The sequence below is a fragment of the Vidua macroura genome, chromosome 5 (assembly GCF_024509145.1).
Source record: "Vidua macroura isolate BioBank_ID:100142 chromosome 5, ASM2450914v1, whole genome shotgun sequence".
NCBI lineage: Eukaryota > Metazoa > Chordata > Aves > Passeriformes > Viduidae > Vidua > Vidua macroura.
Window position 1 is genome coordinate 35,506,003 of NC_071575.1, and position 21,504 is coordinate 35,527,506.

Below are 21,504 nucleotides of genomic sequence, written 5' to 3' on the forward strand. Positions count from 1 at the left end.
CTCTATCTCATAGTTTCTCTAACACATGAATAAAATTTGCCTTTGGGCCAAGCATGAATTAAGCCTGATTTTAGCAGCATGCATGGCCAGCACCTGCTGAAAACAAGACACTTCCAAATGTGCTTCAAGCTGGGCACTGCTGGTGGAACTGGTCATTTACAAATCCTGACCTGCTTAAACAGTAACAATTTTGCCCTTCATCCCAAAAACTAGGAGAGATATGTCAAGTATTGCCTCTCATATATGCTTAAGATGGACAGGATTGTGTCCTTGCTTTGGCTGTGATTTTCTTTATAGTAGATGGTATAGCGCTGTGTTTTGAATTTCAGAAAAAAATGTTGTGAGCACATTGATTGATGTTTTAGCTGTGTCTGAGCAGGGTTTACACTAAGTCAATGACCTTTTCTGCTTCTCACACCAGCCCAAAGCAAAGAGGCTGGGGGCCACTAGAAGCTGGGAGAAGACACAGCCAGGACAGATGACCCCAGCTGACCACTGAGATATTCCATACCATATGATGGCAAGCTCAGTATATAAACTGAGAGGAAAGCTGGCCCCATTGCTTGGATACTTGGAATGGGTATCAGTCACTAGGTACCACCTACAGCAATTGCACTGTGCATCATTTGCTTTGTATATTCAAATTCTTATATCATTATTATGTGTTTCTTTCTATTTCTGGACTACCAAAATTCCTTCATCTCAACCCCTGAATTTTACTTCCTGTGCCCTTCCCTCCAGGTCTCTCCCCATTCTATTGGGAAAGGAAGTGAGCAGGCATCTGAGTGGTGTTTCCAGACCTGCCAACTTAAGCCAGCATAATTGTTAAGTATGTGTAATATTGACACTGTTACATTACTACTATATTAATTTTTTCAGTATCTACTGTAGTGAGTTTCAAGCTGTTTGTCACAGTAGCATCTGTCTTAGATGTCTTTTTCTGGCAAAGAAAGCTCTTCAACAATGAAATAATTGTGGTAGCACACTGACCATATCTTGAGTTTGGGCACATGTCCCAAGTAGATCTATTTAAAAAGCAATGAAGCACAGCCTAAAATTGAACAGAATAATATGTCACTATCTTTTACCAGGGAAGGGAACTCATGGGTAGCTTTACTTCTTGGTGCTAAAGGTAAACTTTGAACTCCTCATACATTGTGCTATTGTCAGCATAACTGACGTTTTTCCTTCCAGAAGATATTATCTACCGAGAACTAAAACAGTACTGAAAACTGTCCATGTAAAAATATTTTGCGTCAGGTCTATATTGTCCCAAAATTCTATTGCAGCTTGAAACCTTCCCTCAACTCAACCCTAACAACTGACCATTTCTATGAATGCTACAATGAAATCAGGTCATAAAGGCAAAATATTTTTTAAAAAAAGGGAAAAAACACCCATTTAAGAATGTCAAGACATTCTTAAAATGTGAACTACTTATACTTTTAGTATACCCAGTTTTTGTTAAGATGTCAACAGAAAGCATTAAGACATTCTGTTCCACAATAAGGATAATCTTAAGGCCCTATTACTTGCATAATTGGATTTTGGAAGTTTTAATGAACTCTAGTTTGTACAATGCTGTTCATCACAAGTATGGAAAAGAACAATTCACAGGGTTATATTCTTTTGTATAATATGCAGAATTAAAAATTACTATTCATTTTGACAAAGACTGATATGTCTAAGGTGAACTTATGAGTACTTACTGAGTGTCAAAAATTATTTGAGTAATGATTGGTTTTCTGCTGTTGAACAAAAACTAAGGCTACTAAGATTTTTTTTTTTTTCTAAAAGCTTTATTTCATTAGCATTCAGCATTAAGTGGTCTGAAAAAAATGCCTTCTCTGGAGTGCTTAGATCATGCACTCATGTTTTCCATGTGGGATTTATACTTGCTTTTTCAGACACTGATGTGATAGCCGTCTGAATGTACACACTTAGAGTTATTTTCAAACACTGCTGTAATACAGCAGAGGTAAGAACAAGTGATAGTTTGATGATTTTCAAGTGATAGTTTGGAAACAAACTTTGGAAAATTTAAACCATAGAAAAGTCTCAAGACAAATCTTGCTGCATTAACAACCAGGTAACTAAGGTTTCAGAAGACCTCACATTTGCTGATTAAACATAATAGGAAGTCCTAGGGTTCAATAGCATTGCTTTGACTAAAGCAGTCCCTCCAACTGTAACTGTTTAAATGTTTGGAAGACCCGGGAGGAGAGTGAGGAACCAACCAACCAACAGAACCACATATACACACAAAAAAACCAAACAATCCCCCCACACACAAACAAACAAACAACTCAATACAAATAAATCTTACCAGAAAATTACGCACTTTTCATAAGCTATTTGAAATATCTCATAAAATTCACCTTAGCTCTCTGGTACACCTTCACAAACTTTAATGGTTGGACTCAATGATCTTAAGGACCTTTTTCAACCTAAATGATTCTTTGATTCTATTCTCAGACAACATATCAATAATGTGTTGTCTGAAGAGATTCTCAGCTCAGATATGCTATATTTCTCTTATGTAAATAACCTCATGAAAGGCTTCAACAAAACCTTCCACAACAATTAAATCTATAGACAGTAGTAATTTTTTAGTGGTATCTTACACTTCCATTTCAGAAGTTTGTATTTCAGCTAGGAATACACTTTCACTTGTACAGATCACTTTAATGTCAGAGGGATTTCCAGATGCTCAGCAATTCATATGCACATAGCACTACACAAAATGAGCATCTTACCATGGGAACTTCAGGGTTTACCCAACCACCACTGTGGTTACTGGGAAAATACAACAGACACATTCAGAAATCCAGACTCTAACAACTGAAGAACAGTTGATTAATTCATTAAATCAGTAATAAACACAGTTTCAATAGGGTGATACCTAATCACCTTGTCTACTGCATTAATGACAGTTACTTTTTGATTATATACAGGTCACCTCTTTAGCCTTTACAGTACATCAAGTGTTGTTTGCCTCCTAACCAGAGCTCATTGTAGTATCTGTTTTTAATTACATTTCCCATCCTTCTCCCCTCACAGTTTTAAAAAGTACAGAAGAGAAGGGCACACATAAGGGAAGAAGAATGTGCAGAAACTGTTTGGTCAATTCATATCCTAGCAGCCATAGGTAAAAATCAACCAAAGAACTGTATTTGGGTGTTCCAAAAAAAAAAAAAAAAAAAAAAAAAAAAAGCAAGTGTTGCTTAAGGTCGGTGCAAGACTGACATTGTACCTTTGAAATTCTAACTTTGAATTTTCACACACCATCTCTGTTCTCTGGTGAATACTTTTGTCAAATGTGAAAAACACCATAATTGTTTACATACTTCACCTGACATACCTGATATTACACTAAGAACTCAGCCACAGCAGAATGGATAAGAGAAATAGCTTACCAAAACCAATACCTGGAATAAAAAAGTTCAAAGTGCTTTGGTACAGAAGACACATTTAGAAACACTGATAAATTCAATTTCATTAGAAAGCTGATAGGAGGCTGCAGTTTTAGGTATCAGTTTCTGAACCTTGAAATCTCTCCTTTCCACAGAAGGATGCTGCTTCATACCCTTCCTATCTGGAAATTAAAGCACCAGAGTAACTGCTACAGGAGGGGCTGCCCAATTGCTCCAAGTGAGTCAGCGTGCCCAGCACCTTGGGCTGTCTGATGCATGGCCGGTAGCTGAACAGATTGGGCCGTGTGTGTCCCTGTCCCCGCATACATAGGAGCCATCTGGAAACAAACAGCTCAATCATGAAAGAGTAAAGCTAACAAGGAAAATTGCAGCTTCCTGATCAAAGTACCCCAATCTCCCCAAAAAAACAAATTAACAAAAAAAAAAAAAAAAAAAAAAAAAAAAAAAGTACTTTCTTACCTCCTTACTACTCCTGTTTTAAGACTCACAAAAGATGAGGGCTTTTCTTTATCTCCTTCTGTAACTATCCTTTTTAGTTATGTTAAAATCATCACCATGGGAAATGAGGCAAGGGTTAGCACATCTTTCTGGGGCTTACACTTCGGTCCAAGGCACCGCAGATCCAACAGCTTTGCAGCCCAGCAAGTTTTGCTGAAGGCTGCTGTCAGGTCATGGAGACCTTGTGAGTGGATGCTTAAATGCAACTAAATTTAAGGCTACAGCAGCCTCTATAATACTCAAGAGAAACAACAGCTGGAGGAAGGAGAGAAGAAGTTAAGCAAATTTGGTATGTCACCTGGGATCACGCTTTGACCACTGTGCTGAAGCGCAGGCCAACGAAAGCCATGCTAACAATGTGCTATTTAGCTTGGCCAACTTCACAGCAGCTCCGCGTCAGCCTCCGCCCCAGCACATGCACAGGCTCTGGCTCTACCAGCAGCAGCTACTGAGAATCAACCCCAGCTCGGAAGTTTGTGACTTCACCTTTAATGAGCCTAATTAATTTACTTTCAAGGTAGCCTGACTCCAGATTTCACTGTTTTCTAAATGTTTTCCGCAAACCTGGGGGAAGAGATGTCCACTCCCTATGAGCCTCTACATGGTCCTGGGGCATCCCTCCAGTTCAGGTGCTGTTTAGCACCAGTCCCTGCCAAGGGGAAAGACCCATTGCCTGCTTACAGGAGAGCCTGGGGAAAAAAGCCAAAAGGTAAAAATACTGCAGAGCAAAATATTCTGACTGAAAATTGAACCAGGATTTTATTATTAAAAACAGTCATCAGATTAAGGATTATAACTCCTAAAAGTTAAAGGGGGAGTTAAATACCTTTTTTAACATGAAGTAATACAGAAACAGAGATCACTACCCTCATTAAAAGGGTATTATTCAATCCCTCAGTCTTCTAACATAAATTTTTCTCTACCACTGACAACTTCTGAATTATTTACACAACGGCCAAACTATAATTGGCCTCTTTCACATGGGTGAATATCAACATATGGGGGAGAAATAGGGCAAGGAGAGAATGTAGATAAGTGACAATTTCCATATTTGTAGAGAAAACGGTTGTACTCTGACAGAGTGACAGGTTTTAGATGTACTGTTCTGCATTTATACATAGTTGATGTCTAGATTATAAAGGTTCATTTAGCTAGGAAATCATCATGTTTAGCTGCTGAAAGGAGGCTGGAACAGAATGAGAAATTCTCATGATCTGTGTGAACAAGACAACCAATTTTTCAGAGTACTAGATTTTTCTTTCTAGACCATTCTGATTTAACTGTACTTTAGGTCTAACATGAAAAATTTTTACTGTACACAGTACTATGAAACCAGTGGCCAATTTCCAATTTTTAGGGGCAGAAATTTGTTATGGTTGGACACTGGCGCAATGCCAGCGTCCCTATGAAAATGTACCTTTTCTAAATAAATGCTGTGAGATGTTATCAGGAACAGAGCAGAGTAGGCTTAAGCTTAATAATAAAGGAAAAAAAAAACTTTATTAAACTATTACTAATACAGAAAACACATAAACTAAATCTAGGATGAAGACTTTTTAAACTACTCTTCTTCTTCCTAATTCTAAAAACACCTAGCTATGAAACATTATCTGGGATTCTTGATCAAATCACTACTTTTCAGGTAATCTATATTCAAACTATCAAGGGAGAGAGAAGTTTCTCTTGTACCACAGACCCTCAGGAAACACAGCTGTCCCCCTGTGTTTCCTTGTCACACATGGCAACTGCCTGGAAAAAATTTGCTAGTGTGACACTCTCCATTCTATGTCACAGTGCTCTCACTACTGTGCATGGACAGACTGCTCATAGGGTTCTTTTAAGGATGCTTTGCCACGGACCCAAAGATATAACAGTTCAGTTTCTCATCCTGGGACTACAGTCCCCCCTATTTTCCCCTGGGGCTGAGGGATCTAAAAACAGGACTCATCTTCTTCTTGAAGACAGAGGGTATCACTATTTCCTCTTCAGCTTTCTTCGTTTCTCGCTATTCTTGTGCTGCTCGAAGTTGAAACAGGTTTCCTTGGGTCACCACTGCATCCTCCTAAAATGCAGTCTTTATTGCAGGAGAGTTTGGTTCAGTCTATGGCTAACAAGAAAAGTCTAGCCAAAGCTACTTCATCATCTCTTCCCACTTAAATATTTCTTCTTCTAACATCTCAGTTCCCGGACTATCTCTCTTCTACTACAAATCAAGGAGGAGTAATACTTTTAAAAAGCCCTCATTTCCTGGAAAGGGTTAAAAGTTCAGACTCCCTGGACGGCTGATATCTCAGTCCAGCATTCCGCCTCCCACGCTAGGCATCCCCCCCCTTCTCTTTCTCCTCTGCCAGCAGATTTCCAGGTGCCGCCAGGCTCTTTGTCTCTTTCCCTCTTAGAGGGGGGGAACAAAGGCATCTCCACTTCTCTCTACTCTTCTGTCCACAAGAGCTAGCTCGGCTCCAGACCCCCAGCCCCTCGGCCTACCCAGACAAGGCCGCGTGGCTTCCCCTCCCCTACCCAGCCTGAGGCCGGGCAGGGGAGGTCTGCACTCTCTGACGACCGGAACCAAAAGAGAGAGTTCTCCTAGGAGTTCTTGCTTTTAACCCCCTGTGTTCTCAGAAGCGTGTCCATACTTTCAGTAGTCACTCCAAGTGCCAATATCCAAACCTGACCACTGATTGGTTTGACCCAACTTCCTGGAAAAAATTCACTTCCATGTCAAACCACGACAAAATTATATAAGCTTACAACATACATCCTATTTTACTCCTGACATTGCCAACTATTTTTTTAGCTTAATATAGCACATTTTATTCCCTTCTTTTTACCACAGCAATCGATTAAAAAAAAAAAAACCCTGACATTTACATCCTGAAGCTTTAAAATCACAGTATATTCCCATGTGAAGAAATGTGCTGCCATGAATTAGAGGGTCACATATTACTAGGATGTTCTGGTTCACAGCTGGGACAGGATCATTTGAGAAGATTTCTACATAAAACTACACAAAGCTGTTTAAACAGATCTTGCATTACAGCTCAGAAAATATGATCTCATCTCACAAACTACACTAAAACTACAGCCTTGAATTAGGTTAAGGAGGAAGGAATGGGTTGGGTATGTGCAGAGAGGCAAGCAAGGAAGAACCAAGCTAACCCCTAAAAGCACTGTGCTCATTCAGGTGCAAAAATTACTGCAGGTTCAGAGAGGGAAAATACACACTAGCAACACCTGAGCTGCTGCTTTTCTTCTCTCCACTGGGAGCTTTACTGATCAGATGACTAGAGGAGAGGTAATTCTCACACTTTGCCCAGTGTGCCACCACTTGTGCAGACCACAGTGGTTCCCTGCATGCTTCAGGCAAGATCCAAAGCCTGCTGGAGCCACTATCACTCCCCATATCAGCTTTCATATTCAGGTTTCAGGAAACATTGGATCTCGTAACAGTTGTGATTCACAGTAATATAAGGCATTTTATCTCAGGGAAGCCCACTCTCATCAGCACTCACTGGACAAGCCTGACTTCAAACTGCCCATTACTGCAAGTAAAATATTGTCACTCCCAATACAAAGGACTTTTATCTACAATTTTACTGACAAGATGCTCATCTTTCTGTGGAGTTGATAGTAAACTTTTCATTGCTATTAATACTCTGAGATACAAAGTTTATTCTTAATGCTTCTCTTGCACTGTAAGATTCTGCAGAAACACACATTGTGATTAGCTGCGTTAACTTGGAACCAGAAAACTTGGGTTCAATTCCCAGCACTGCCCCGGGCTCTCCATAAGGCCTTAGACATATCACTTAGGATTCCAGTGTCCCATGTCAGGTGTCCATAAATTGGCCAGCAAAGTCTCATCTAGGAGTCCCAGACTTCTTACAGTCACTGGAACGGAACAGATAGCTCCAGAGAGCAGTCCGTCTCACCTGCAGACAGCAGTCCATCTCACACCAAGACAGATGCCTAAGGTAGGTCAAATGAATCACCTTCTGAAGGTATTCAAACTTAAATGAGATGAATCCTATCTTTAATCTCCCAACGCCATTGATCCCCATCTGTCATATGGGATTTATGTTTCAACACATCAATAGGACATTACTTTGACTGGTGCCTACATAATATAAATGACTGTCTGATGTGTAGAGACTTGCAAACTTCACAAAAAGCTATTCTTAAGATTTTTACCTGAAATCTTTGTGTCTACATTCAAAACAGGCTATCTGGGCAGCTATGGTTTAGACTTTGTATTTGTTTTGCCCATTTATGTTATCGCCTATCAGCGTAGTACTAGGTGTTCTCCTGTATCAGCCTCTCATTGAGAGGGGGAGCAGAAATCTCATATAATTACATCAAATGCTGGACAGATAAACTGGCTCCTGTACTCGGGAAGCTGCTGTAGCAGAATTTTGCTAATTCCTTTATCATAGAAACTGCTTTCAGGTATGAAGTAGCTAGTCTTTTAAGTATTACTGGAGCTGAAACTCATTTATCTCCTTTACGTCAGATAAATTCCCTCCTGGACTCAGAAGGTTAAAACCCAGGTCCTTTGTACCATCCCACCTTAAATAATTCAAATCCCAGTTGTGACCATGGCATTATACATAGAATAGCTTTCTTCAGTAGCAAGTCAAACAGCTTACCTAGTTTTCAACTGGAAGATAGCAAATCATGATTCCTGGGAAACAGGAAACTTTCTTCTATTTAAAACTGAAAAAATTCTCATTTATGCCAGGGTGAAGGTAAAGAGGTTTTAAAGAGTAAATCAGCACAGTTTCTAAATAGAGCTCCAAAGTGGATGTCCAAATCCCCTAGTATGAATAGTATTTAACCACAAGTAAAATATATCTGGTAGAATGCCTAACAGACAAGTGCTCACATTTGCAGGTCTGAGGTTTCCATTTTCTGGCACAATAGCCCATGTCCCCAGTCAAAGATCTGGATCCTATTATGTTAGGCACAGTATAAACACATTAGAAGGTATGTCAGGCCCTGTTCTAAAGAGACTGCAGAGCAAACACTGTTTCTCACAAACAGGAAGCAGCTCTTGATGAAACAGCTGCCACCGGTTACAGCCCATATTTGGAATTCATGTGTTAACAGAGCATCCATACATAGAAATAATACAAAACAAAACAAAACAAAAAAAAAAAAAACCAAAAACCAAAAAAAAGAAGTAAGAAGGAACATGGCCACCACACATTATGATGTTTGTTTTTGATTTTTCCCATGTGTCCAGGCAAGCAAGCAGCCTACAAAAACAAAACAGGTAAACAGGTTTAAAAAAGCCTAACTAGATGTTTGAAGTGATGGTGACAATAAGTGAATTTTCATGCAGTCTTCCAACTCCACTATAAAAGTGCTTTGAAGGGAAAAAAAATAGAACTGTATTTCTGGGACATAATTCTGCTCATCTAAAAAAACCATGATTCACTAGAAACACATTAACAAGAATTCTGGTCTATGTAAGCCAGAATTGGAAGAGCAATATTAGACCAAGTCCAATGGAAAAAGCAATGTGGTCTGAAGCAGTTGTTTTGTAACAGGAAAAATTTTAGTACATGTTCATTTCAGATTCTCTTTCTAGTGCCTTATCTAGGGAAAAACTCACATGTATTTACTACTAAAACTCATAGCAATTGTACATGCTGTGACGGTATCCACATGTACAAAGGTGCTGTCCCATATGGTGAATATGCTTATTACATCTTAAGTCTTAGGCACTAACTTTCTGAAACCAGCCAGCTAAGGTTTAGTTCTAACTCTGCTAGGCAGATCTTTATCTCTGTAGCAACAGGTACAGAATGTTTGACTGTCATGGAACAACACAGAGCCTCTCCACTCACACACCTCACTGCTAAGCCCATTACTTCTAGTTCCTCCTAATCTTGCTACACGTAAGTACAAAAAAACTCATATAACCAATAATAATGGGACAACAGCTTGACTTGACTAACCACAATCAATAAACTTGCTGATGGTCTCTAGGAGTGGAAAAGTTTCAGTACATTCCCCTACTCTTTTTTTAAATACTACAGCTTAAGGTAAACACTAAGCACAGATCTAGACTATTTACTATACAATCTCTTAAACTTTGTACCTAGAATTTATTCAATACAATTACCTCTAAGTCTGATTGAAGCAACTACCTGTAAGTATCTTAACAGCAATACAGCTATAAGTAGAACAAGCTGAGCTAATATTTTTCACAGTTTGAGGATAAATTTTTGTATTACTTCATCAGCATAATCCCTAAAGTATTCAGAATGATCAACACACTTATCCCAAAAGGACCTGTGAAAAAGCCTACTGGAAGACAAAACCTTAAACAATTTGTTAACTATAACAATCTCAACTAGGCTTAGTACTCATTACATCCACCTATGACTTTTTGTCCACCCTTGAGTTCACCCTTTCAGACTTACACATTTACCTACTTGAAACCCCTAAAGCCAACACTGCAAACTACGCCAAGAGGCTGGATTTTTTACCTCCCCAGAAAGATTACTTTTCTTCATCACAGAAAGAGTCACAGAACTGAGTGGAAGAAGCCACAGTGACACCACAGACTAGGGAATGCCAGGTGTTGATCCCTTCCAGCAAATAATTTAACTTTGTTCTATGAAATCAGTAAACACCACTGAATTAATACGTTGTTTTAAAAGTAGCTGAAGCGCATAGACATTCTAAGAGCCAAATTTCAACACAAGTATCTGGAAAGGCAGAAAAATGTTTTGGCTTTTGGGATTCATTTGAATCCTTAAGTAACAGTGCAGACAGTCCCTACTATGCTTGCAAAAGACTGGTTCTAATGGACATTTAGCTGGTTTTTGCTTTAGAATTGGACATTTAGCTGGTTTTTGCTTTAGAATCTAATTGACAATACATGAAAAAGCAGTGCTCAATTCAAAAATCTGAGCTTCAGCTGCTTGATATAAAGATAAAATATTAATTACTATTATTCTTCCAAAATGCTGATTTCCATAGTGAGTTTTATGCCTTGCTCACGTATAACACAACTTCCATCAAGTTGTTAAAGAATCATTGATTTTGAGTAAACAGCTCACAATTATTAGCCAGTGTACAATTTATAAAGCAAATATTTGCATAGCAAATATTCAAGTAAGCCCAAGTCATTATTAAAAACAGACATATATTTTGAAAATGACAAATGCAAGAAAAAGACTATAGCGTGGGACTTCAGGTGGTATTGTCCCAGATTATTTTATTTCAATTTTTCACTATCAGCATTTTCTCAGTAAGCCAAAAAAAAAAAGCAATAAATACATATTAATAAAACCCCCAAACAGATCAATTCTCTTATGAAAGATTTACAAAAATAAAGCAAATATACAAGATAGGAGCAGCGAAGGCCTTACACAGCTATAGCACAACATGAAGAAGTAAGTGACCTCTGTCAAGGTCACATGGATATTCCCTGGTGTTTCTCTGCTCTAACTAGCAGCTGAATAAGCTAAAAAAGCATGAAGTAAGAAAGTCAAAGATGATGAGCAAGTGCAAGGTAACTGCTTGTTATTAGCATATGAAAAAAACTATGAAGAAATCAAAAATCTCAAAAAGAAAGGCACCTACTCTCAGGCTTTTCATAAGGAAATATTAGCATGTCCTAGGTATAGTTATCAAATGCAAAAGTATAACAGACAGATCTTTAATTAAATATTTAGGCTGTTAGAAAATAAATAAACTTTAATTTAAGGATCTAGAAATCCTGCAATTCAAACAATATTCCACCTGCAGTCAAAAAATGTATTTGCCTTCTACACTCAGCTGGACTACTCGAGGACATCTTTGGCAATTGGGAGTACACTCTCAAAGGCAGCCCTCTCATTAGAGACACCTGTTTTCTTACCAATACCACCAATTAACTTCCCATAGCCTGACACATGGAGAGGACATGGAAGATGCTAACAAAGACAAGTTTATCCAGGATCAAAGCAGAATCATGACAGGATTCCTCAGTTCAGATGCCAGCCAAAAGGCATGCCATCTACATAGACAGCTCCAAACCCAGAATGGGTTTGACAGAAGACCATCCTTCTGTTATCATCTCACTGATGGGCATATGGAAACTAAAGCCTATTTATACAAATCCTGGCCCTAACAATGAGACATGGGGCACTAGCACTCCCACAACTCAAAGAGTAACAGGAATTCTCTTTTTAAGCGAAGTACCTACTAATAAGCATAATTTATAGTTTTAGGACGCATCAGAGGAACAAATAAATGGAAAGAAGAGTTAGCAACTTCAAGGGCTTTAAATCAGGTCTCAAAGATGAACACTAGTTAGATAAATAAACAAAAATTTCTCATCCATTACAATGGATAACATACAAGGGCAGCTTAAAGGAAGTTCAGACCAAACCTCTTCACACTAAGCAACAAGTCACATCTTTTACAACAAATGCTATTTAATCCAAGAGACACAATAGGAGTTAATAGCAGCAAGTTCAACGGGTTGGTGATTTTTAGATCAAAAGGACAGGAAATTGCCTTTGCCATTCTCAAGGATTAACACAAATCCAGCAATTTCAACATCACATCCAGAACTTGTACCTGATCTAGTTAAAAGAAAAGAAAATACTAATGTACAGACTTCAAGTAGAAAGGTGTGATCTGCTCAGTAAGGTGGTTCATACACTTGCTACTCTGATGGACAAAACACTGATACCTCATTTCTAGTCTGGGTTCTTGTAGCTTGTGTGCCCAGCCAGGTTGCTGAGTGAACTTCTGTGTATCAGGGCACAACTTAATACCAGTACTTTCACTGTGTGGGGCTCAAGGAGCCTTTCAGCATATCCAGCTGTCCAAAGAGAACAGTAAGCTTTTAGGAGTCCCATTAGGAAACAGACTAGACACATCTCAATTAAGACAACAAGTCCCTCCTCTAAACAAATTCTAGTCCAGCATCCTTTCCGAGTTGGACACCTCTCCTACTCTCAACACTCCAGTTAGTGTTTACAGCTGCATGCAACTTATTTTCTCTTTGAAATAAGAGCAGATCACATTACCTGGGTGTAATCCCTAATCCTTCCCAGAACCAGAATTTTAGGGACGACTCACTTTTTTTTTTTACTGGAAGTAGCCAAAAGTATTACAGTGCACTTTGTTAAAACACATTCAGATGTGGAATGAGAAAGCAAATTAAATCAGTCTATAATAGCACTTTTCCCAACTTTATTAGAATTGGCACAAAAAAATCAGAAGCATTCTCATGAATATGGATTTTGTATTTTATTCCAGATCATTGACAAAGGTAATGAAAAGAATTGGAATAACAGAGATGGCAATTCCCCATACACTATCTGTTCTGTAATTTATTACGTGGAAAAAAAAATCTGTTCACATGGACAATAGTGCTGTTCTACAGTATTATTTTTACAACTAGCACCCTGAACTAAATAAAATGCCTTACTGAATTCGAAACACAAAACTTGCAATATCAACAAGAAACACCAAGTCCTTTTTTAAGTCAAAAAAAGTTTCAAAACTCTTTTGATTGGGATGTATTACACAATCATTCTTTACTCAACTATTGGCCAGTATACTGTATCTACTGTATCTTCTATCAACACATCAAACCACTAAGTTTTCCTTATCACTTTATCCTGTAAAAAAATTTAAAATACAACCCTCCTCATCTCTATCTGTGTTATCACATATTTTAAGAATTCCTCCCAACTCTAATACTTTATCCTAGAAATAAATGTTTATAAAGAAATGCTGTCCCTAGCTTTGGAAAGAAGTAGGAAAAAAAAAAAAAAAAAAAAACCACCAAACAAACAAACAAAAACAACAAAAAACCCAAATCACAAAAAGCTATTGAAATGAAATAAACAAAAAACCCACCACCAAAACAAAAACCACAAAAAACATCCCACATGCTACTAGTGGTCATTAAGTTTTCCAAATATGATCAAGTGTTCATCTGTACCCAGACGTATTTTCTAGGAAAAGCACGACTGTTACCCTGAACCAGATAAGCTATTTGTCAAGGAATCTTTATTTCCACAGTGCTTTGCACAAAAACACTCCAATTATTTTTAACTGCACTATCTACATAGTTATTTAAACACGTGGACATGAGAGTTCATGGGTAAACTCATGTCTCTGAGCCAAACTGAGGAATGGTTACCAGCTTTTCCATTTGCAACTGCTACACTGATTTTTCAACCACATGATTACAGAAAAACAATACCCTTAAGATAAAGGTACAATAGGTACCTATAAAGGTAAGTGGATTTTTAATCATTGAAATCAATTCCTTAAAACGTCACTGAGCAGCTTTGAGGCACTGTATTATCTAGTCATTACAGCCATGACTACATGATTAAATCTACCACAATGCATTTGGCCATAGATCCTGAATAGTGCCCAGGAAACTTATAGACAGCATTCTTAAAAGAATCAAATTAGATTTAGCCACTCCTAAATAAAATTTTATTTTCCTGAAATTTGTATATAACTATAATAATTCAGAGATGATTAATTATTTGGATAATTTCTCGTGACTGTTTTAAAATTTGTTACATCTTCTCCATTTAAAAAGATATTATGAATATTAGAAGCTTATGAGATAACTACACTGCACAGGAAATATTCCAAATTTATTTCATGTTCTGAAAGATTTCTCTGAGCCTATTTAGGGATGTCTAGAAAAGTGGCATGCCGAGTTTGCAATTCTCTGAGAATTTAGAAGATGGCAACACCACTCCCTCTAGTATGGAGAAGGAGAACTGTTCAGTGCCTTCTGTTTCAGGGAAATACCTCGGGACTGGCAGTGATAAGAAAACAGGTTAAGAAAAATGGTCAGCTCTCTCATAAGCCATTCATGTGCTCCTCCTTCAGCTACTTGGGGAAAACAACCGAAGAGAAAAGCCAGCCTCTAAAACATACTGATTAGACATTTGTCAAAAGTAGTACTTAAGGAGACGTTCTTATTACAGTTCCTATCCTGCTTTCAGGACTCACAGAAAAAAAAATAGTAAATATTTTTACTTCTTTTTTTATTTAAACAAGAAAAAATTTTCCACATGCTGCTGCACAAATCACTCAGCTAATCCATCCAGTCCCTGAAAGAGATTGCCTGTAGCCTGCTCTTAGCCTATCACCAGAAGAAATCATGAAAAACCCTTGTCAGGTGTCCTCCTCCTAATGTAGTCTGCTTTGGTGTCTGGTATTTCTGTAAGAGATGGAATAGTAAAACCACCCCCACTTTTACACTGGGATGTATGAGAGAGGAGTAGAGCCCACTCTAGCAAAGATGACATCTGTATGTAATGATCCTGAAAATATTTGTTAACCTAATGCTTTGTTTATTTAGTCTGGCAAATGCTTTTATTTTAACCTCGAGTATCTTTAGGAAATGTCAGCAGTAAACACAAATTGATAGTTTGCTCCCTTATCTGTATTTCTAATTAAGTTTTTTCCTAGATACAGAGTTATGTCTAAAACAAACATTCTATAGAGAATCAAAGTAAAATCAAACCAAGAAGTATTTCTCTTTGTGAAACTGCATATAGGCATCACCAGCAGGGGGAAGGAGATCATGGTATCCATGCATTATAATTCCTCCGTGCTTTTCTTTCAGATATGCAGAAATATTTTCTTGTCCTTTTCATTTGTATCACAAACTTTAATGTCTCTTCCACAGCATGCAATATGAGGTTGCATGCACCCTTTATTCAGAAAGCAGCTCCCAGTAGAGTTTATCTGTGTGTTTAAATATGCATGCAAATATAAAACTACATAAAAATATTTTTTAAATTGTAATCAAGACTACTGAATGGACAGGAAAAGACAACAATATGCTAAATAAGAGCTTCATTTTCATGTGAGGAAACATCAATTAACTGAGTTCTGTACAGCTGAGTGGCTTAAAAACTTCTGCCAAGACACTAAGCTGCTCCTTCTTTTTACTTATTACAGCCAACCCTGCCGAAAGACCATAAAAATTGATTTTATGTTTCCGGTGTCTCTATGCTAGCTGGAAGAATATAGATTTTTTTTTCCCTAGGTTTCTGACAAACACAACCTTCCCTTATCTCACACCTTCACTACACTAACCAACACTGAGCATCTTCTTGGTCATCTCTTACATCTGATCTGTTATGATTAAGGTAGGAGAACATTTCAGATTGCTAAACACTGTTCTATATGGTTTTAAAGGGATTCTTGCCTATCAGTGTTACACAGGAGGCTGTATGCCACTTGTACTACTATGGCATACATAGCAACTGATTATTTTTCACATTTGTTTTAAGGAAATATTAGAACTGCTGTTAGTCTGTGAGCTACCTCTTTAAATTCCAGTATCAGCCCCTAAAATGGATTTAGCATCTTTCACATCAAACATTAATAAGGCTCACTTAGATGCTCTTAATGTGAAGGAAAATTTGGCTTGTATGAAATGGCTATACTGGAACATTTCATGCTTTTGCAAGTGCAGGAGTATGATTATTTCCTACAGTATGTCATTATCTAATGCCCTGTGGTTCTTTTTGAAATTATCTCTTCTCACTCAAGCTGCCTACACTATGTTTTTAAGCTATATAGTTTCAATTTATGAATTGTATGCATGCAAATTTTGAGCAGCTATACCACAAGTCAAGTAATACACCACATTAAAGTATATTTCCCTCAGACACTGCTAATAGAACTAAAAACTCAAAAAGCTTGGAACAAAAAAAGATACATATTTGTCTCAAGACATAAAATCAGGTCATTTGTTTCCACGACAGACAAGAATATACTATTCTAGACACATGTGCAATCTCCTTACGCTTTTCCTGAGCAGGTTTTTTTAAGCATGGCAGGAGATGTCATTTCATATCCTCACAAAGCAAATTAGTTTGCTGCCTACTTGTCCTTGTACCCAAAAGCTTCCCCCTCCCTTTTTCAGGGACAGTCCTAAAACAACTGTCCATCTGTAACTCTAGATGTCAACTCAACAGGGAAAGGAAACTCCCCTTGGGTCTGCCAGTACCATCTTCCTTTTCTTAGGATGAAGTAACTCTCCTGGACAATAAAGCAATTTAAACAGCACGTAACAGATTAACATGCAACATGGATGGCACACTGCACAGCAGCTCTGAGGATCAATATCACCGCTGCAGATTAGGAGTCTACTTGTCATCTACAACATGTATGCATTTCTAAAACTACTCCACTGACCTTCGTACCGAAAATATTGTTTCAGAGACAGTGAAATATTATTGCACTACAACATTTTGCATTGAGTTTACAACGTAATAAAGACAGAGCTACTTCTTCACAAGCAAATGGCTATTAAATAAGGAAAATAAAACTTGACATCCCCCAGACAATCAAAAGAAATTATTTATTTGGATGCCAACATCTGTCTTGAGATTGCGGCCAAGTGCTTTTCTGTGCTCATTTAGGACTCTACTTGGAAAGCTATTCAGTTACACCTACCTAGAGATTTCTCTCTACCACTTCCCATCTGACAGAAATCACTCAACTGGGTCTGATGAATAATAGCAAAAGGCAGCTTATATCAGAGATGACTGAATTACAGACTGTTGAAAGTGTGATAAAGGCTCATTCCAATGACTACATTTAATTTATTTACTATACTGATTATCAGAAGCTAGTAGTCTTTGATATCTTTATTTCAGAAGGCTAGAAACAAAAGAAATATTAACATTCTTTGTCACTTTCTTACTACTGTACCTAGTAGAGTTTGATAGGCAAAATTAACTTTTAAACACAGCGCTGATCCCCAACCCAGACCGTGTGCACCTAGGAACCAGAACAGAACGTACCCAAACCAAAGCAGGGTAAGTGGTACTCGGTATGAAGGAAACAATGTCAGAGAAGATGAAATTGCATGGAAAGAAAACACATTAGCCTGACAGCCTTTCTAAGTAATGACGGAAAGGCTTTTGTGAATTGATACATAAACGATTAGCTGTTGTCCTGCGGTCCAGAGGAGAGACCAGCGCCGAGGCGGGGCACACTGCCGCGCCCCACCGCCCTCCGCCGGGGCGACCGTCGGGACAGACCACCCTGCCGAGGGCGGGGGCACGGCGGTGACACCGGCCAGGTGACACCCGGAGAAAGAAGTTGGCCCGGCGACCGCCTCGGCGCCGGCTCCGAGCAGCGGTGGGGAGGGATGGAGGGATGCGGGGCGGACGGCTCCCCTCTCCTGCAGCCGGGGCGGGGGGCGATGGCGGAGCTCCGCGGGGGCGGGGAGCAAGGGGCGGGGGGGGCGCGGGCTCCCCTTTGTCTGTGTCGCCCCTCCCGTAAACGCCCCCACCCCCGTCGGGAGCGCCCCGGGGGCGGGCCCCCGCCCCCCGGCAGTGCGGGCAGAGCCGGCGGGCGGGCGGCGTTACAGCCGCCCCCGGAGCATGTGCGCTCCCCCCGCCCGCGCAGCGAGCAGCCCCCCCCGCCCAAGGCAACGCCGCCCGGGCGCGGCTGCGGGCAGCTCCGGAGCACTGCCTTACCTGGCAACCGGGGCGGGCGCAGCCAGCTCCGTCCTTCAGCCTCTCCCCACGGCGGCAGCTCCCGGGGCGAGGCTGCGGTGCGCGGCGGGGAGCGGGCGGACCGCCCCCGGCACGACAGGCAGGCTGCCCCAGCCCCCTGCACTCGGCGGGCTGGCGGCGCGCTGGGCGTTAAGTTTCAGCAGCGGTGGCGGCCGCCGGCGAGCAGGGCAAGGCGGGGCGGCGGAGGCGGCACGGGGGCTGCGCGGCGCCGGGAGCGCCGCCACACTGCAGCGTCTCCAGGATTCCCTCCCGCGAGAGGCAGCCCATCACCCCCGGCCCGCCGCCCTCATTGGCTGCGGGGCGGGGAGACGCGCTCCCGCGGCCAATCGCCCGGCGCCCACCGAGGGTGGAGCCGCCGCGCCGGCCTCGCCCATCCCGCGGCCGCGGGTCCCTGTCCGCCCCGTCGGGCGGGGCCGGGCGGCCGCGGGCGGGGGAGAAGGATGAGGATGGGCAGGGTAAGAAGGGTATCCCCGCGCGCAGCGGGTAAGGCTGGCATCCCCGGGCCCCCGCGGGGCTGCCGCTGGGCGGCACGACGCTCTGTGCCGCAAGCCCAGCGGCCGTCGGGCGAACCGGGTGCCCCATGGAGAGGCGCGGCGGTGGCCCGTGCCCGTAGGTCGCGGGGCGGCGGCGACCCCCGGCAGGCGTAGTTGGTACTGTTAGCGAGCCTGCGCTGCGCAGCCCCCTCTCTGCCGCCGCCCCGGGCAGTCGCGACCGAGCGGTGAGTCGTAATTGGCTTCTGAGGCTTAGGCGAGAGCAGACTGTATCGCGTGTTCAGGTAAGGACGTGCAAGGGTTAACCTAATTCCCTTGATCCATCCACTCTGAACTGGAGCTTTGATTAACATTGGTCTGCAAAATGTAACTGTAACAAATTCAATTAACGAAAGCACATTTCTGCGACTTTTAATTAGATCTACCCTATTTGTCTGATGTTTAATATAACATAAAAAGTTGCTCAGTTTCCAGAGGGAAATGGAAATAGATTTAGATGTAAGCTTAGCTTTTAAAAACACAACAGACTAAAGTTCTTTGTTCCTCAGCATATATTACTGCTGCATTTATACCCTCAAAGAGGATAACAAGTAATATTCCTCAAAGAGGAGGAAAACAATTTTACCTCCAAAATTGTAAACATAACAGGGTGGTATTTCTGTGTGTGTTTCCCGTAACCTTTAATTGGTTACAGGGTGCTGAACATACAGGTTGTAGCCCAGGTTTGATGCACTACTGTACATGATCCTGCTGAATTACAGTTGTTCTAAGAAAACTTGAGAATGTAGTAATATATTTCACAACCATTTAGTCAGTTTCTCTTATTACACTGACTGAGAGTGAAATTTACCTAAAGTACATCTTAATATAGATAGCAGATGTTGGCAAAGAGATGAGCCCGTATGCCATCGTCAGCAGGTAACTGAGAAAGTCACGCAGCCCCCAGGCACATCTCGTAGGTGACTTATTGTGCCTTCAACAGAACTGTATTCTGCCATTCCCCGTCCATACTTTCATGCTGGGATTTGACTCTAAAATTCACAGCCCTTTTCCAGTTCAGTTTTTCTGATCACATTTGTTCTTAGGTCTGTTAGTCAGAATATCAGTTTTACTTGTATGGGCACATTAGATCATGAGAGGAGAGAAAGAAAGCAAATGCAAAAGAAATTACGTTGTAAAGCTTTTACTGAGCAATGGAAAGGAGGAACAACCATAATTTAAATTGCATATGCAGAAGTGTCACCTGTGTTTAGATTACCCTGTATGATTAAAAGGGTTGCTGTTTTCTCTGTACCAATACAATAGATATCAAGGATTATTTTCTCCAGGAACATTTATCTGGTCAGTTAAAAAACCCACACATTTCAGTGCTAGTAATTATGAGGACTTGATGCTGAGTTCCTAACAGCCACACAGCCAGAAGTCTGTGGGAGTCTGACATTCACAAGGCATGACACATCATATGCTGTCTTAGTATTTGAGCAAAGACAAGGAACACCACTGAAGCCCAATGGCCCTTCCTTAGTGTACAGACAGTAAGGAACAGAAATGCTATCTAGTAGTAGTCCTGAAGAGTATACCATCACTTTTGCACTCTCTGACTGTGGTAGCCCATACATAATTGTTCTGCTATGTTTAAAAAAACCCAAAAAACAAAAAACCAAACAAAAACAAAAACCAAAACAAACAAACAAAAAACCTAAACCAGCTGTCGTAGTGGTTGGGAGAGTTTTTGCTTATTATTTTCTGAGCTTGGTTGTTTGCAATGAAAGAATTGCTGCAAAAGTTGCTTCCTTCAGTTTCTTTCAAGTTCAAAGGTTAATTCATACAGAAAGTGGTTGTCAGTCCTGCGATTTTTATTTCACTACTGATTTTCAAGGAAATTGGTAGTTAGTATCCCATCATTATGTTAATTATACCAAAGGAAGCTGTGAGGCTTGAGGAATGACATATATATCCTGACTGGACAAGGATGCTCTAGAAGAGCTCAGGAGCCATTTGATGAATGCTTGGAGTGCTAGCCAAATGCTAGCCTCTAAAATCATGAAACATACATGTCTGTATTTGTTATTGTTAACTCTTCCATGGTTGTGTTTAGGGAAGAAGAAAGGATCCTATTATGAGAAAAAAGAAGAAACATGCAAATCCAGAAGAAATTCTATACTAAACCCTATTTTGTTGTTTTCTTTGGAATTTTAAAATTTTTTATGTGTTTTAGTGCATCAGAAAATAATTTTAAATACTGTCAGCCACTCAGAAGTTCCATTAGGAATCCTACTAGATACAAATGAAGAGCTAGACTCCATTATATTCTTCATATGTCCTGTTTTTGTTTTAGACTTTGACTGAGCCAAAGGTACAGGAGTATCAGGAAAAAAATTGAATAAAAAGCAAGACCAGAAATTATTCCTTGTTTGTCTTTGTAATTTTTATTTTTTCACTTTCTGTATATTGTGACTTCAAGATACAACCTCAAGATTAGAAAGCAATATGAGCCATAAAAACTAGATTTTGAAAATGAAAGACTCCTGCTTGATCCATAAAGAAGGAGGAAACCTG

The 21,504-nt window shown here is 40.2% G+C and overlaps 1 protein-coding gene across 4 annotated transcripts in view; it reads right to left on the minus strand.

Annotated features, from left to right (window-relative positions):
- SYT1 (synaptotagmin 1) overlaps positions 1–18,684 on the minus strand; it is a 334,147-nt gene extending 315,463 nt beyond the window's left edge. For all 4 annotated transcript variants that reach the window (XM_053978182.1, XM_053978183.1, XM_053978180.1 and 1 more), the window contains exon 1: positions 18,416–18,684. The gene's annotated coding sequence lies outside the window, so the exon portion shown is untranslated. The remainder of the gene's footprint in view (positions 1–18,415) is intronic.
- Positions 18,685–21,504: the final 2,820 nt, after the last annotated feature.